We start from the raw sequence: 16,562 nt of genomic DNA on the forward strand, positions 1-16,562 counted from the left end.
GTTCTACTGCTGTCCCCATTTTACAGATGAAGGAACATCTTACAGATGGAAAACAGGAAGATTAAGTGAACTGTTCAAGGTTGTGCAGAAAGAAAGTGGTAGAGATGATGATTGAATCCAGGTACCAGTCTTCAAACTCCCTTCTCTGACTAATACACAGCCCTGCCTCTAGAATAATAAAGATTTTATTATTTATGGAGTACCTCAACTTCAGGAACATTTAAGTACTGATCACTTTACATGTTTTGTTTCCTTTAATCTTTATAGGACTGTGTGGTAAAGATCATTATAAATATTTTTCTTTCAAATATGAGGAAACGGTTGCTCAGACAGAGGTTAAGTTTTTATATTTGGAATCATATAGCCAAAAAGCAGCAAAACTAGGATTTGGACCAATACTATTTCCTCTATATTCTCTTTATTCATATCTTACTCATCCAGTTGGAGTTTGGATCTTGCTTTCCTTACAAATGTTGCAATTGTGGAATTAAAACTTCCTGAGCAGAAAGGAATGTGCTCAGTCACCCACTTCTTACTCTCATTTGGCAAAGAGAGAGAATGAGGCCGAGGAAGCCTTGCCAAGGTCACCCAGTCCACTGGAGTGGATCTGGGGTTGAATCCATGTCCAGAAACATTTCTAATTTCGTTTTTGCATAAGAACAATTAAAAACATTTTCATAAAGAATATTCATGATCCATACAGTGACCTGTCTCTGCCAAACTCTGGTCTTGTCTTAGTCCCTAATAAGTCCCTAATAAGTCCCTAATAAGCTGTGCATCTTTGGTAGTTCACGTCACCTCCTTGGCCCTCAGTTCTCTCATCTGAAAAAGTGAGGAAGTGAAATTGAATCATCTCAGCAGAGGAACTGGTTGAGGAGCCAGGGTAGAAAAGAGGGCACAGGGAGTGGCCAGAGCTTTGGGTCCCCATTTCTACTTTCTATTTCAGTCTGTTTTCTTCTTTGTACTCATCTATTTTATGTTTCTAATGCTGTATGTCTGTTTGAAAATATGAGATCAGATGATTTCCTGGTGTCTTCTTTGATATTTCAAGAATGCTGCGTCTGCTTCATGCTAGGGCTACACATCAACTGATGAACTAACATAAAGAAGAAAAGAGCATTCCTCATTCCAAGACACCTGCCTACCTGTGGCAGACATAGACAAGGGTGCATTCTGAACAGGTGGTGTAAGTCTATGCACTCTACAAAAGAGTCAACAAGACTAGAGCCTCAGCATACAGATTGAGGTCCAGGAACCCAGGGCTGGATGATGGCATAACTTAACTAAAAACTCCTACCAATGGTGAGGGGCAGAGCAAATGGGGAAATTGGAAGAGGATCTGAGACCCCGACATACTAATGAATCTTCTCTTTCTGCTGTTGTACACAGAAACTGTGTACTGTACTTTAAGAGACTAAGGACGAGTCTTTTGGTAGATCCAGATGCCACAGGTCAGGGAAGGTAAAATCAGGGTAATGGTGACCTTTAACATTTTCTGAATCTACTATCTCTAATTGCACCTCCAATTTATTCCCCTTGTATACCTTCCTTTCCATCTGTTACTAATTATTGAACCCATCTCCCTACCTGTCCTATATTAGTGTTTATATAAAATTTTCTTCTCCCCCTCCCCTAACCTAGCCATGATCACTAGATGCATCATTTTTGCTATGATCCTAAACTAGTCACATAGCCTTTCTGAGCCTCAGTTTCCTCATGTAGTATAAGTTTATATATCTATTATTGTGGGCACTCAATAGATAGTATTACTGCTATAACTACTAATTTGTTGGTGGTAAATATATAGGTATCAAATTAAATTACTGATGGTTGGTCTGAATGGGCTGAAATGTTAAGCAATTTTGAATGTCATTTCACCTGATCTTAACTAATAAGGGCTAGAAATCCCCCAAAACAGTGAAGTCAGTCTCTGTACAAGGTAGGCCTCAAGCCCCTATTTAAAAAACAGAATAATAACATTTATCCTGTCCTTCCTTGCCTCAGTGGGGAGGCGCTGCTGCAGTGTGAGAGTGCTTGGTGAATATGAAAGAGCTGTACCAATGTGTGGGGTCTGTAGGAATTCTGTATGTGGGGAGGAGTCCAGACAGCACAGGCACCTCTGCACAGAGGACCAACAGCACAAGATGAGCCTGGAAATCTTTGAGCAGTGTGTCCAACACAAGTCAGATATTCCCTTCCCTCAGATCTCAGGCAGTTGTAGTGAACATCCATACCCTTAGCCAGCCTAGGCTTTTCCTTCTACTTCCTTTGGTCAAGCAGAGGAGCCTTGGGGCCACCACTGAATTATCACTGCCACACACAGCTTGTTTGAAGGACCTGGTTATGGAGGTATCCCACAGGGAAGCATGAGAGGCCCACTATCCAGCTAAGGAAATCTTCCCACAAAACTTTTCTTCTGAGCAACTCGTGAACAGAGCACGTGCTAACAAATTTGCTAATGAGAAGGCAAACAAGCTGTTTAGTTGAGCTGGGAAAGCCAGAGGGTGAGGCCAGGGAACCATTCCCAGGAGGGGATGCACCTGCTTAATGAAGCAGAGCCTCAACTTTAGTGATAATCAGCAGTTTCTCTGTAGAGGCCTCCCCCTGCCTGAGTTGAGGAGGAGGGAGCTTTGGGGAGGCCTCAGTTGTCTCCTCTTGCCTCCCTCCATGATTACTAACTGGAAAAGTGAGAATGTAGAGCAGTATGCCAAAAAAAGCAGCTCTAAGATATGGTCCTCCTAGGAGCCCTTTCCCCAGGCCTGCGGGAGACACCAGCCTCTCAGCTTTGTCTGAACCATGCAGAAGGGCATCTGTTTCCTACATTCATAGGAGGCACTGTGGAGGTAGAATGGAAGTCAGGAGGCCTGAGATTTAACTGAGGTTCTGCCACAAACTACTTCTGACTCAAAGTGGGTCACACACCTTCCCTGACCTATATACTTTTTTTTTGACCTGTACTACTTTTAATATATAAAATATGGAGATTGGACTTCATGAATTAAAGAAACATGGTGTCTTTGAGCTGTGATGTGGGTTTTGTTCTGATAGCCCTGGTAAGAGCATCAAGAAACAAGAGTGCAGTAGCCTCACTTCTGCCAAAAAAAAAATTAAAAAAAATAAAAAAAGTTTATTGAGTGTAAAGGAGGTAAAGGGAGAAGTAAGGAATATGAGAGCAAGATAAATATATGCCCCAAGAGACACCCCGCCCCAACAAAAGAGAGTATGGTATGTATGGTATACATACCATCTAGGTTCAAACAAAGGAAGGTGTTACCACACTACCTTGCACTTTCAGAACATTTTTTAAACTCTCATTTCCTTTTTGGGAAAAAAAAATCCTATCATTTTCTTTCAGAAAAAAATAAAGCAGTTCTAACCATCTTCCTGTCTGCACCTCTCTGCTTGTCTACATACCTATAGACACATATATGGCACTATGACTCTCAGACAGTACCAAAAAATCAGAACCACAAGTACAATTTTCAGTGTTGGTAATAATATAAAGAACGTGCAATAAGAAAACCCTGGGTTTGAATCAGCAGTTGTAAAATCACAATCACAAATCAGCAGTTGTAAAATGTAGTGCAATTTAGATAACCCCTTTTTGCCTCATTTGCAAAACTGAAATTGTTAATAGCACCTATCTTTTAGGTTGTTGGAGAATTAAGATAATTTATGTTGGAATTGTCAACTACAAATTGGCACTTGCCATTGGTACTTGCTATCTACCTCTACAAGGATTAAACCATGTGCTGCTTCAGCTGCTGACTTTCAACACCCCCCTGAAAGGAGCAGAAATGAGGCACCAGTTAAGTACTACAAGAATAACATCTAACTTTGTTGATTGCTATTATTATTAACATTATAGTTACATGTCTAATACCTAATAGAACCAAGGAGATGACTCCTAAATCCACAAGAGGAATTTGACAAAGAGCTGAAATCCCAAATAGTCTTAGTTCTGTAGTCACAGTGTCCCTTCAAAAGCCCTGCAACCACTCATAGGCCAAGCTGCTTAATAGTGGTCAGAACCACTTCAGACACTTACTCAGACTTAGTTATCTTTAAGGATTTGAACTCTTCTTCTAATAAAGGGCAAGCAGACCAGAATGTGGTTGTAAACATGATGGTGGGAGAGATGGAAAAGGAATCTTGCTATGAATAAGTAGAATTGTTTAGGATGAATTTGATTAGGAGTTGTCTGCTGGATACCAGAATCCCTGCACCATGTACAAGTTGCCTCTCTCTCTTTCAAATTATTTCCCAGTATTTCCTACTCCTGAATAACAGGAGATCGCCAATTCATTCATTATTTCATTAATCCAGTATTTATTGAGCACCTACTATGTGCTAGACACTTACTGACTATGTGTAGGTACTAGTAAAACTGGCCATTTTTACATGATAAATATTTTCTAATTAAGTTGTGCTTGAGAAGAGTTTATAAATGTTGGATTCAAAACATCATAAGTCAAATAAAGTTTCTTAAGTTGTTAACTGTGTTAGTCAATCTTCTGAATCTTAATCATAACTATTTTCTTTAGCCTTGTTGCTTCAACAATTGAGAGAGATATGATGAAATCTCCAGCTGTAATGGTAGTTTTGTCAATTTCTCATTGTAGTTCTTTTGAATTCTTCCATATATTTTTTTTTTAAATTTATTTTATTTTTTTAATTTATTTTTTTAGAGCTTTTTTTTTTTATTTTTTGCCTTATAACAAATTTAATCAGTTATACATATACATATGTTTCCATATCCCCTCCCTTTTGCGTCTCCCTCCCACCCTCCCTATCCCACCCCTCCAGGCGGTCACAAAGCACCAAGCTGATCTCCCTGTGCTATGCGGCTGCTTCCCACTAGCTATCTACCTTACGTTTGGTAGTGTATATATGTCCATGCCACTCTTTCACTTTGTCACAGCTTACCCTTCCCCCTCCCCATATCCTCAAGTCCATTCTCTAGTAGGTCTGTGTCTTTATTCCCGTCTTACCCCTAGGTTCTTCATGACATTTTTTTTTCTTAAATTCCATATATATGTGTTAGCATACAGTATTTGTCTTTCTCTTTCTGACTTACTTCACTCTGTATGACAGACTCTAGGTCTATCCACCTCATTACAAATAGCTCAATTTCATTTCTTTTTATGGCTGAGTAATATTCCATTGTATATATGTGCCACATCTTCTTTATCCATTCATCTGATGATGGACACTTAGGTTGTTTCCATCTCTGGGCTATTGTAAATAGGGCTGCTATGAACATTTTGGTACATGTCTCTTTTTGAATTATGGTTTTCTCGGGGTATATGCCCAGTAGTGGGATTTCTGGGTCATATGGTAGTTCTATTTGTAGTTTTTTAAGGAACCTCCATACCGTTCTCCATAGCGGCTGTACCAATTCACATTCCCACCAGCAGTGCAAGAGTGTTCCCTTTTTTCCACACCCTCTCCAGCATTTATTGTTTCTAGATTTTTTGATGATGGCCATTCTGACTGGTGTGAGATGATATCTCATTGTAGTTTTGATTTGCATTTCTCTAATGAGTAAAGATGTTGAGCATCCTTTCATGTGTTTGTTGGCAGTCTGTATATCTTCTGTGGAGAAATGTCTATTTAGGTCTTCTGCCCATTTTTGGATTGGGTTGTTTGTTTTTTTGTTATTGAGCTGCATGAGCTGCTTATAAATTTTGGAGATTAATCCTTTGTCAGTTGCTTCATTTGCAAATATTTTCTCCCATTCTGAGGGTTGTCTTTTGGTCTTGTTTATGGTTTCCTTTGCTGTGCAAAAGCTTTGAAGTTTCATTAGGTCCCATGTGTTTATTTTTGTCTTTATTTCCATTTCTCTAGGAGGTGGGTCAAAAAGGATCTTGCTGTGATTTATGTCATAGAGTGTTCTGCCTATGTTTTCCTGTAAGAGTTTGATAGTGTCTGGCCTTACATTTAGGTCTTTAATCCATTTTGAGCTTATTTTTGTGTATGGTGTTAGGGAGTGATCTAATCTCATACTTTTACATGTCCCTATCCAGTTTTCCCAGCACCACTTATTGAAGAGACTGTCCTTTCTCCACTGTACATTCCTGCCTCCTTTATCAAAGATAAGGTGACCATATGTCCATGGGTTTAACTCTGGGCTTTCTATCCTGTTCCATTGATCTATCTTTCTGTTTTTGTGCCAGTACCATACTGTCTTGATTACTGTAGCTTTGTAGTATAGTCTGAAGTCAGGGAGCCTGATTCCTCCAGCTCCATTTTTCATTCTCAAGATTGCTTTGGCTATTCGGGGTCTTTTGTGTTTCCATACAAATTGTGAAATTTTTTGTTCTAGTTCTGTGAAAAATGCCAGTGGTAGTTTGATAGGGATTGCATTGAATCTGTAGATTGCTTTGGGTAGTAGAGTCATTTTCACAATGTTGATTCTTCCAATCCAAGAACATGGTACATCTCTCCATCTATTTGTATCATCTGTAATTTCTTTCATCAGTGTCTTATAATTTTCTGCATACAGGTCTTTTGTCTCCTTAGGTAGGTTTATTCCTAGATATTTTATTCTTTTTGTTGCAATGGTAAATGGGAGTGTTTCCTTGATTTCACTTTCAGATTTTTCATCATTAGTATATAGGAATGCCAGAGATTTCTGTGCATTAATTTTGTATCCTGCCACTTGACCAAATTCATTGATTAACTCTAGTAGTTTTCTGGTAGCATCTTTAGGATTCTCTATGTATAGTATCATGTCATCTGCAAACAGTGACAGCTTTACTTCTTCTTTTCTGATTTGGATTCCTTTTATTTCCTTTTCTTCTCTGATTGCTGTGGCTAAAACTTCCAAAACTATGTTGAATAAGAGTGGTGAGAGTGGGCAACCTTGTCTTGTTCCTGATCTTAGTGGAAATGGTTTCAGTTTTTCACCATTGAGGACGATGCTGGCTGTGGGTTTGTCATATATGGCCTTTATTATGTTGAGGAAAGTTCCCTCTATGCCTACTTTCTGCAGGGTTTTTATCATAAATGGGTGTTGAATTTTGTCGAAAGCTTTCTCTGCATCGATTGAGATGATCATATGGTTTTTCTCCTTCAATTTGTTAATATGGTGTATCACGTTGATTGATTTGCGTATATTGAAGAATCCTTGCATTCCTGGAATAAACCCCACTTGATCATGGTGTATGATCCTTTTAATGTGCTGTTGGATTCTGTTTGCTAGTATTTTGTTGAGGATTTTTGCATCTATGTTCATCAGTGATATTGGCCTGTAGTTTTCTTTCTTTGTGACATCCTTGTCTGGTTTTGGTATCAAGGTGATGGTGGCCTCATAGAATGAGTTTGGGAGTGTTCCTCCCTCTGCTATATTTTGGAAGAGTTTGAGAAGGATAGGTGTTAGCTCTTCTCTAAATGCTTGATAGAATTCGCCTGTGAAGCCATCTGGTCCTGGGCTTTTGTTTGTTGGAAGATTTTTAATCACAGTTTCAATTTCAGTGCTTGTGATTGGTCTGTTCATATTTTCTATTTCTTCCTGATTCAGTCTTGGCAGCTTGTGCATTTCTAAGAATTTGTCCATTTCTTCCAGGTTGTCCATTTTATTGGCATAGAGTTGCTTATAGTAATCTCTCATGATCTTTTGTATTTCTGTAGTGTCAGTTGTTACTTCTCCTTTTTCATTTCTAATTCTATTGATTTGAGTCTTCTCCCTTCTTTTCTTGATGAGTCTGGCTAATGGTTTATCAATTTTGTTTATCTTCTCAAAGAACCAGCTTTTAGTTTGGTTGATCTTTGCTATCGTTTCCTTCATTTCTTTTTCATTTATTTCTGATCTGATTTTTATGATTTCTTTCCTTCTGCTAACTTTGGGATGTTTTTGTTCTTCTTTCTCTAATTGCTTTAGGTGCAAGGTTAGGTTGTTTATTCGAGATGTTTCCTGTTTCTTAAGGTGGGATTGTATTGCTATAAACTTCCCTCTTAGAACTGCTTTTGCTGCATCCCATAGGTTTTGGGTCGTCGTGTCTCCATTGTCATTTGTTTCTAGGTATTTTTTAATTTCCTCTTTGATTTCTTCAGTGATCACTTCGTTATTAAGTAGTGTATTGTTTAGCCTCCATGTGTTTGTATTTTTTACAGCTCTTTTCCTGTAATTGATATCTAGTCTCATAGCATTGTGGTCGGAAAAGATACTTGATACAATTTCAATTTTCTTAAATTTACCAAGGCTTGATTTGTGACCCAAGATATGATCTATCCTGGAGAATGTTCCATGAGCACTTGAGAAAAATGTGTATTCTGTTGTTTTTGGATGGAATGTCCTATAAATATCAATTAAGTCCATCTTGTTTAATGTATCATTTAAAGCTTGTGTTTCCTTATTTATTTTCATTTTGGATGATCTGTCCATTGGTGAAAGTGGGGTGTTAAAGTCCCCTACTATGAGTGTGTTACTGTCAATTTCTCCTTTTATGGCTGTTAGTATTTGCCTTATGTATTGAGGTGCTCCTATGTTGGGTGCATAAATATTTACAATTGTTATATCTTCTTCTTGGATCGATCCCTTGATCATTATGTAGTGTCCTTCTTTGTCTCTTCTAGTAGTCTTTATTTTAAAGTCTATTTTGTCTGATATGAGAATTGCTACTCCAGCTTTCTTTTGGTTTCCATTTGCATGGAATATCTTTTTCCATCCCCTTACTTTCAGTCTGTATGTGTCTCTAGGTCTGAAGTGGGTCTCTTGTAGACAGCATATATATGGGTCTTGTTTTTGTATCCATTCAGCCAATCTGTGTCTTTTGGTGGGAGCATTTAGTCCATTTACATTTAAGGTAATTATTGATATGTATGTTCCTGTTCCCATTTTCTTAATTGTTTTGGGTTCGTTATTGTAGGTCTTTTACTTCTGTTGTGTTTCTTGCCTAGAGAAGTTCCTTTAGCATTTGTTGTAAAGCTGGTTTGGTGGTGCTGAACTCTCTCAGCTTTTGCTTGTCTGTAAACGTTTTAATTTCTCCATCAAATCTGAATGAGATCCTTGCTGGGTAGAGTAATCTTGGTTGCAGGTTTTTCTCCTTCATCACTTTAATTATGTTCTGCCACTCCCTTCTGGCTTGTAGAGTTTCTGCTGAGAGATCAGCTGTTATCCTGATGGGGATTCCCTTGTGTGTTATTTGTTGTTTTTGCCTTGCTGCTTTTAATACGATTTCTTTGTGTTTAATTTTTGACAGTTTGATTAATATGTGTCTTGGCGTATTTCTCCTTGGATTTATTCTGTATGGGACTCTCTGTGCCTCCTGGACTTGATTAACTATTTCCTTTCCCATATTAGGGAAGTTTTCAACTATAATCTCTTCAAATATTTTCTCAGTCCCTTTCTTTTTCTCTTCTTCTTCTGGAACCCCTATAATTCGAATGTTGGTGCGTTTAATGTTGTCCCAGAGGTCTCTGAGACTGTCCTCTGTTCGTTTCATTCTTTTTTCTTTATTTTGCTCTGCAGCAGTTATTTCCACTATTTTATCTTCCACCTCACTTATCCGTTCTTCTGCCTCAGTTATTCTGCTATTGATCCCATCTAGAGTATTTTTTATTTCATGTATTGTGTTTTTAATCGATGCTTGATTCATCTTTAGTTCTTCTAGGTCCTTGTTAACTGTTTCTTGCATTTTGTCTATTCTATTTCCAAGATTTTGGATCTGGGAAATAGAATCTTGGATCATCTTTACCATCATTATTCTGAATTCTTTTTCAGGTAGACTGCCTATTACCTCTTCATTTGTTAGATCTGGTGGGTTTTTATCTTGCTCCTTCTCCTGCTGTGTGTTTTTCTGTCTTCTCATTTTGCTTATGTTACTGTGTTTGGGGTCTCCTTTTTGCAGGCTGCAGGTTCGTAGTTCCCGTTGTTTTTGGTGTCTGTCCCCAGTGGCTAAGGTTGGTTTAGTGGGTTGTGTAGGCTTCCTGGTGGAGGGGACTAGTGCCTGTGTTCTGGTGGATGAGGCTGGATCTTGTCTTTCTGGTGGGCAGGTCCACGTCTGGTGGTGTGTTTTGGGCTGTCTGCAGACTTTTTATGAGTTTAGGCCACCTCTCTGCTAATGGGTGGCGTTGTGTTCCTGTCTTGCTAGTTGTTTGGCTTAGGGTGTCCAGCACTGTAGCTTGCTGGTCGTTGAGTGAAGCTGGGTGCTGGTGTTGAGATGGAGATCTCTGGAAGATTTTTGCCGTTTGATATTATGTGGAGCTGGGAGGTCTCTTGTGGACCAGTGTCCTGAAGTTGGCTCTCCCACCTCAGAGGCACAGCACTGACTCCTGGCTCCTCAATTTGGGATGATGTGTTGTCTATTCATGTATTCCACAGATGCAGGGTACATCAAGTTGATTGTGGAGCTTTAATCCGCTGCTTCTGAGGCTGCTGGGAGAGGTTTCCCTTTCTCTTCTTTGTTCTCACAGCTCCTGGGTCTCAGCTTTGGATTTGGCCCCGCCTCTGCGTGTAGGTCGCCGGAGGGCGTCTGTTCTTCGCTCAGGCAGGACAGGGTTAAAGGAGCAGCCTCTTCGGGGACTCTGGCTCACTCAGGCCGGGCGGGAGGGAGGGGCATGGAGTGCGGGGCGAGCCTGCAGCGGCAAAGGTCGGCGTGACGTTGCACCAGCCCGAGGCGCGCCGTGCGTTCTCCCAGGGAAGCCGCCCCTGGATCCCGGGACCCCGGCAGTGGCGGGCTGCACAGGCTCCCGGAAGGGCGGTGTGGGCAGTGACCTGTGCTCGCACACAGGCTTCTTGGCGGCGGCAGCAGCAGCCCCAGCGTCCCACGCCCGTCTCTGGGCTCCGCGCTTTCAGTCGCGACTCGTGCCCGTCTGTGGAGCCCTTTTAAGCAGCGCTCTTAATCCCCTCTCCTCGCGCACCAGGAAACCAAGAGGGAAGAAAAAGTCTCTTGCCTCTTCGGCAGCTCCAGAGTTTTCCCGGACTCCCTCCCGGCTAGCTGTGGCACATTAGCCCCCTTCAGGCTGAGTTCTCGCCGCCAGCCCCAGTCCTCTCCCTGCGCTCTGACCGAAGCCCGAGCCTCAGCTTCCAGCGCTGCGCGCCCCGGCGGGCGAGCAGACAAGCCTCTCGGGCTGGTGAGTGCCACTCGGCACTGATCCTCTGTGTGGGGATCTCTCCGCTTTGCCCTACCCAGGTATGTGGGGAGTTTCTTGCCTTTTGGGAGGTCTGGGGTCTTCTGCCAGCGTTCAGTAGGTGTTCTGTAGGAGTTGTTCCACGTGTAGCTGTATTTCTGGTGTATCCGTGGGGAGGAAGGTGATCTCCGCGTCTTACTCTTCCGCCATCTTACCCGGAAACTCCCATATATTTTTATATAGTTTACATATATACAGGTTTCCCCCACTATCTGAAAGGAGAGTGTTGCTATGAAACCTTTCATAAGCCAAAACGGCATAAAGCAAAGAGCGTCCCCCACTTTCCAAAAGTTTGCCTTTCACCACTGCACTTTTACCAAAGACATATATTAGTACCGTTTTTGTTAACTGAAAAAAATCCAGAGGATTTTCACCTTTACAAAAAAAGCCATTACCGCACTAACGTAGGTCTTTGGTAAAAGTTAAGTGGCATAATGTGAACTTTTGGAAAGCAGAGGATACCTGTAAATACAAGTATATATACTATGTAAATAAAGGGAAAGAAAAAATTACTATATGTTGCCATATTGAGTAATGTAAAGTAATAAGTTTTGTATATGTGTAGATATATATATATATATACACACACACATATATATATAATGTAAATACATAAATTATATTTTCTCAGGGGTTGAATATGTTGTCATTATGCAGTGAAACTCTGTACTGATACTTTTTTCTAAAAATCTATTTAAAGCTACACTATTATATCTAGTTATTCAACTTTTAAGTGACTGTGCTTTATGTGTATTTTGTCAACAACATATAGCTGGATTTATTTTTAATCCAAATTGAAAAACTTTGTCTCTTGTCCATTTATGTACCTACTTTATGTATATATTTTAACTTAATTCTTCCATCAGAGTTTATTAAAATTTGTAACACTTATTCTATGCTTTCTTCTTCTTTCTTGTCGTTTCTTTAAAAGTGTTTATCTTCTTTTTAAGGACAAGAGTCTTAGTTCTCATATTCTCTGGTCCCCCAACCTCCAAACCTACCATGTTGACATACTTCCTGTTTTCTTTTTTGTTCTGGCTTTACTTATTTGTAAAACATCTAATGAAGGCATTTGCTTACCCTTACTTTTCTTTTGGCTGCCAACATTTCTTGTCTTATTGAATAGTTCTTCCCAAAGAGTTGTTGATGAGGGTCTTTGTGTTGCAAAACTTGTGAAGCTTTGAATATTAGAATAGTTTTGTTTTGTTTAATTGTGTTAAAATACACATACCATAAAATTTACCATTTTAACCATTTTAAGTACAGGTATATCTCATTTTATTGTGCTTCATTTTATTGCACTTGGAAGATATTGTGTTTTCACAAATTGCAGTTTTGTGGCAGCCCTATCCAGCAAGTCTAATCAGCACCATTTCTCAATAACATTATATTTAAATTAAGGTATGTACACTGTTTTTTAAACATAATGCTACTGTATACAATAGACTACAGTATAGTAAACATAACTCATATGCACTGGGAAACCAAAAAAAATCATGTGACTTGCTTTATTGCAATATTTGTCTCAGTGGTCTGAAACCAAACGCACAATATCTTTGGGGTATGCCTGTATATAATTCAACAGTGTTAAGTACATTTACATTGTTGTACAACCAATCTCCAGAACTCTTTTCATCTTGCAAAAGTGAAACTCTATATCCATTAAACAACAATTTCACCATTCTCCCTCCCCCCATGTTCTGGCAAACACCAGAAACACTACTTTCTGTCTCTATGAATGTGAATACTCTAAGTACCTCATATAAGTATAATCATACAGTATTTGTCTCTTTGTGACTGACTTATTTCACTTAACATAATGTTTTCAAAGTTCATCCACGTTGTAGCGTGTGTCAGAATATCCTTTCTTTTTAAGGTAAAATAATTTTCCATTGTATGTGTATACCACATTTTGTTTATTAATTCATCTATCGATGGACACTTTATTGCTTTAATCTTTTGGTTATTGTGAAAAATACATCAATGAATGTGGGTGTGTAAATATTTCTTTAAGAGCATGTTTTTACTTCTTGGGATATATACCTAGAAGTGGAATTACTGGATCATAATATTATAATATTATTTTTAATTTTTTTGAGGAATCCCTATATTGTTTTCCATAACAACTGTACATTTTTACATTCCCACTGACAGTGCACAAGTGTTCTAATTTCTCCACATCTTCACCAAAGCTTTTTATTTACTGTTTCCTATATATATATATATATATATATATATATATATATATATATATATATATATATTCATGTACAGATCCTCTTCCCATGTAAATTATTGCAGCGTGTTCCATAGACCTCCATTGCTATATGGTCGGGCTTTTTGATATATATATTTAATATGTATTTGTATACGTATGGTAACCCTAATCTTAATTTACCCATTCCCCCCTCTTTTCCTTTTAGATAAGCATAGTTTTTCTAAGTCTGTGAATGTCTTTCTCTGTGGAAATGTGTTCATTTGCATCACTTGTTAGATAACGCCTATAAGTGATATCAGGGGATATATGTATTTTGCTTTCCAACTTACCTCATGTTCTGTGGTTATCTCTAGGCTCATCTATGGTGCCTCAAAGAGCAGCGTTTCATTGTTTTCCATGGCTAATATTCCATTGTGTATATGGACCACTTCTTCTTTATCCATTCATCTGTTGATGGACATTTTGGTGGCTTCCGTGTATTGGCTGTTATCCAAATGGCTGTGGTGAAGCTGTTGCATGTTGTACCTTCTCGACTCTGGTCTTCTGAGGTGAGAGGCTCAGTGGCGGCCCTGCTGGATGGAATGGTGGCTCAATTTTTACCTATAAATGAAACTCCTTTCTGTTCTCATTATTGTCTCTTACCACTTTACATCTCACCAGCATTTAGAGGGTACACAGTTCTCTAATACCCCTTCAGCATTTATTGTTTGCAGACTTTTTGCTGATAGTAGTTAACTTGTGTGAGATGAAACCTTTTTGTAGATTTGATTTGCATGAGTCTAATAATTCCTGATGTTGAGCTTTTATCAATTTTACGTTTTTTTGGAAAAAGACTGAGTAAAACTTACTTCTTCATACTATCTCCTTGAAACATTTGCCTCTTTTGAATTTTTTTGGCCATTCCCTAGCTCAGGACATTTTTTGAGGGCAGGTGTCCTTTACAGCCCTGAGTCCTTGTGAATGTTAAGTGACCGTTAGCTGTGGGTTTAAAACCGCTCTTGCGGGAAACGGCCACAAGGTGGCAGCATTTCTACATTTCCAACTCTGGGTTTTTGGGCAACAGAGCCTTCCTGGAAATCGTGTTAGTAGGCTGCAAATTAGAGTGGAATGTGCCAGGACCAACCCCCAAGAGCTTATGTCTCCTTACTTCTTGTTCGCTTTTTAATTTAATTTTTATTTATTATCAAAGCAAATTTGATAAAAATGTAGTGTGTGTTCTAGGTGTGCAGCATCTGGTTCATTATATCTATGTATCGATCTATTCATCTTTGGATTCTTTCCCGTGTAGGTTATTATAGAGTGTTGAGTAGACCTCTCTTAGTTTTCCATAGGTATTTTGTGATTATATATTTCATATGTATTAGTACATGTCTGTTACATCCCCATATCCTAATTCATATATTCCTTACACATCTCCATTTTGATTAATGAACTTTGGTTTTCTGAATGCATGCATGTCCTTCTCTTGGAAATAATTTCATGGGTATAAACTTTTATATAACACCTATAAGTAGTGTCATAGGATATCTGTCTTTTTGTTTCTTTCTTACTTCATGTTGGGTGATTATCTCTAGATACTTCTATGGTGGTGCCAAAAGCACTGTTTCATTCTTTTCCATGGTTAATATTCCATTGTGTACATGGAACACTTTTTCTTAGTGCATTTTTCTCTCGATGGACATTTCGGTTTCTTCCAAGTCTTGGCTATGGTACATGGTGCTTCAGTGCAGGATTGCCAGCCTGTGTCTTTTTGATTCTGGTCTACTCAGGTGATAGGCCCATCAGTGGGCCTACCAGATCACATGGTGGCTCAACTTTTGCCTTAAAACACACCTCCATTCTGTTGTCAGTACTGGCTGTTACCAGGTTACATCCCACCAACAGCTAGAGGGTACGCAGTCCTATAAAACCCCTTCTGCATTTATTCTTTGTAAAGTATTTTGCTGATGATCATTCTGACGGCTGTGAGGTGAAAGTATTTCTACACTGAATTTGCATGACTTTATTAATTCTTGATGTTGAGGATTTTTCCATGCCCTTTTCTTAACAAAAAAAGAAAGAAAGAAAAAAAAGAGAAGACAAAATGTGCATAAGATATGCCCCTTGAAATCGTCATTTGGAAATATGCTCGTCTTTTGTGTTTTTTGCTTGACATACGACGCAGAGATTTTTTTTGAGGGAAGGTGTCATTTACAGGCCTGCAATTATTGTGAATATCAAGTGACCATTAGCAATGGGTTTAAAGCTGCTGTTTTTTTTTTAATTAGTTTCTGCTTTATAACAAAGTGAATCAGTCATACATATACATCTGTTCCCACATCCCTTCCCTCATGCATCTCCCTCCCTCCCACCCTCCCCATCCCACCCCTCCAGGTGGTCACAAAGCACCGAGCTGATCTCCCTGTGCTCTGCGGCAGCAATCCCACTACTGGGCATATACCCTGAGAAAACCATAATTCAAAAAGAGACATGTACCAAAATGTTCATTGCAGCTCTATTCACAATAGCCCGGAGCTGGAAACAACCTAAGTGTCCATCATCGGATGAATGGATAAAGAAGATGTGGCACATATATACAATGGAATATTACTCAGCCATAAAAAGAAATGAAACTGAGCTATTTGTAATGAGGTGGATAGACCTAGAGACTGTCATACAGAGTGAAGTAAGTCAGAAAGAGAAAAGCTGCTGTTTTGAGAAACGGCCACAAGGCAGGAGCAGTTCTCCTTTACCAAATCGGGTTACTAGGGCAACAGAGCCTCAATGGAAGTAGTGTTCTAGGCTGTAATTTAGAATGGAATGTGCCAGGAAAAAGCCCCTTAAGTTTATGTCTCACTACTTATTGTACGTTTGTTTAATTTAATTTTTATTTTTTATCACAGCAACTTTGATTACAAAGATTTGCTTGTTCTAGGTGTGCAAGATGTGGTTCTTTTACACATATACATATATCTATTCTTCTTCAGATCCTTTTCCCATGTAGGTTATGACACAATGTTGATTAGTCTTCTCTTGGTAATCTGTAGGTCTTTGGTGATTATATACTTCACCTGTGTTTGTATGTCTCTGTTAACCCCAATATCCTAATGTATCCAATTCTCACACCTTTCCTTTGGTGAACCATAAATTTGTTTAATGAGCCTGTGATTGCTTTTCTCTGTGGAAATATCTTCACTGGTATCAATTTTTAGGTAACACCTATAAGTGATCA

Source organism: Mesoplodon mirus (genome assembly GCF_964341445.2).
Source record: "Mesoplodon mirus genome assembly, chromosome: 3".
Lineage (NCBI taxonomy): Eukaryota > Metazoa > Chordata > Mammalia > Artiodactyla > Ziphiidae > Mesoplodon > Mesoplodon mirus.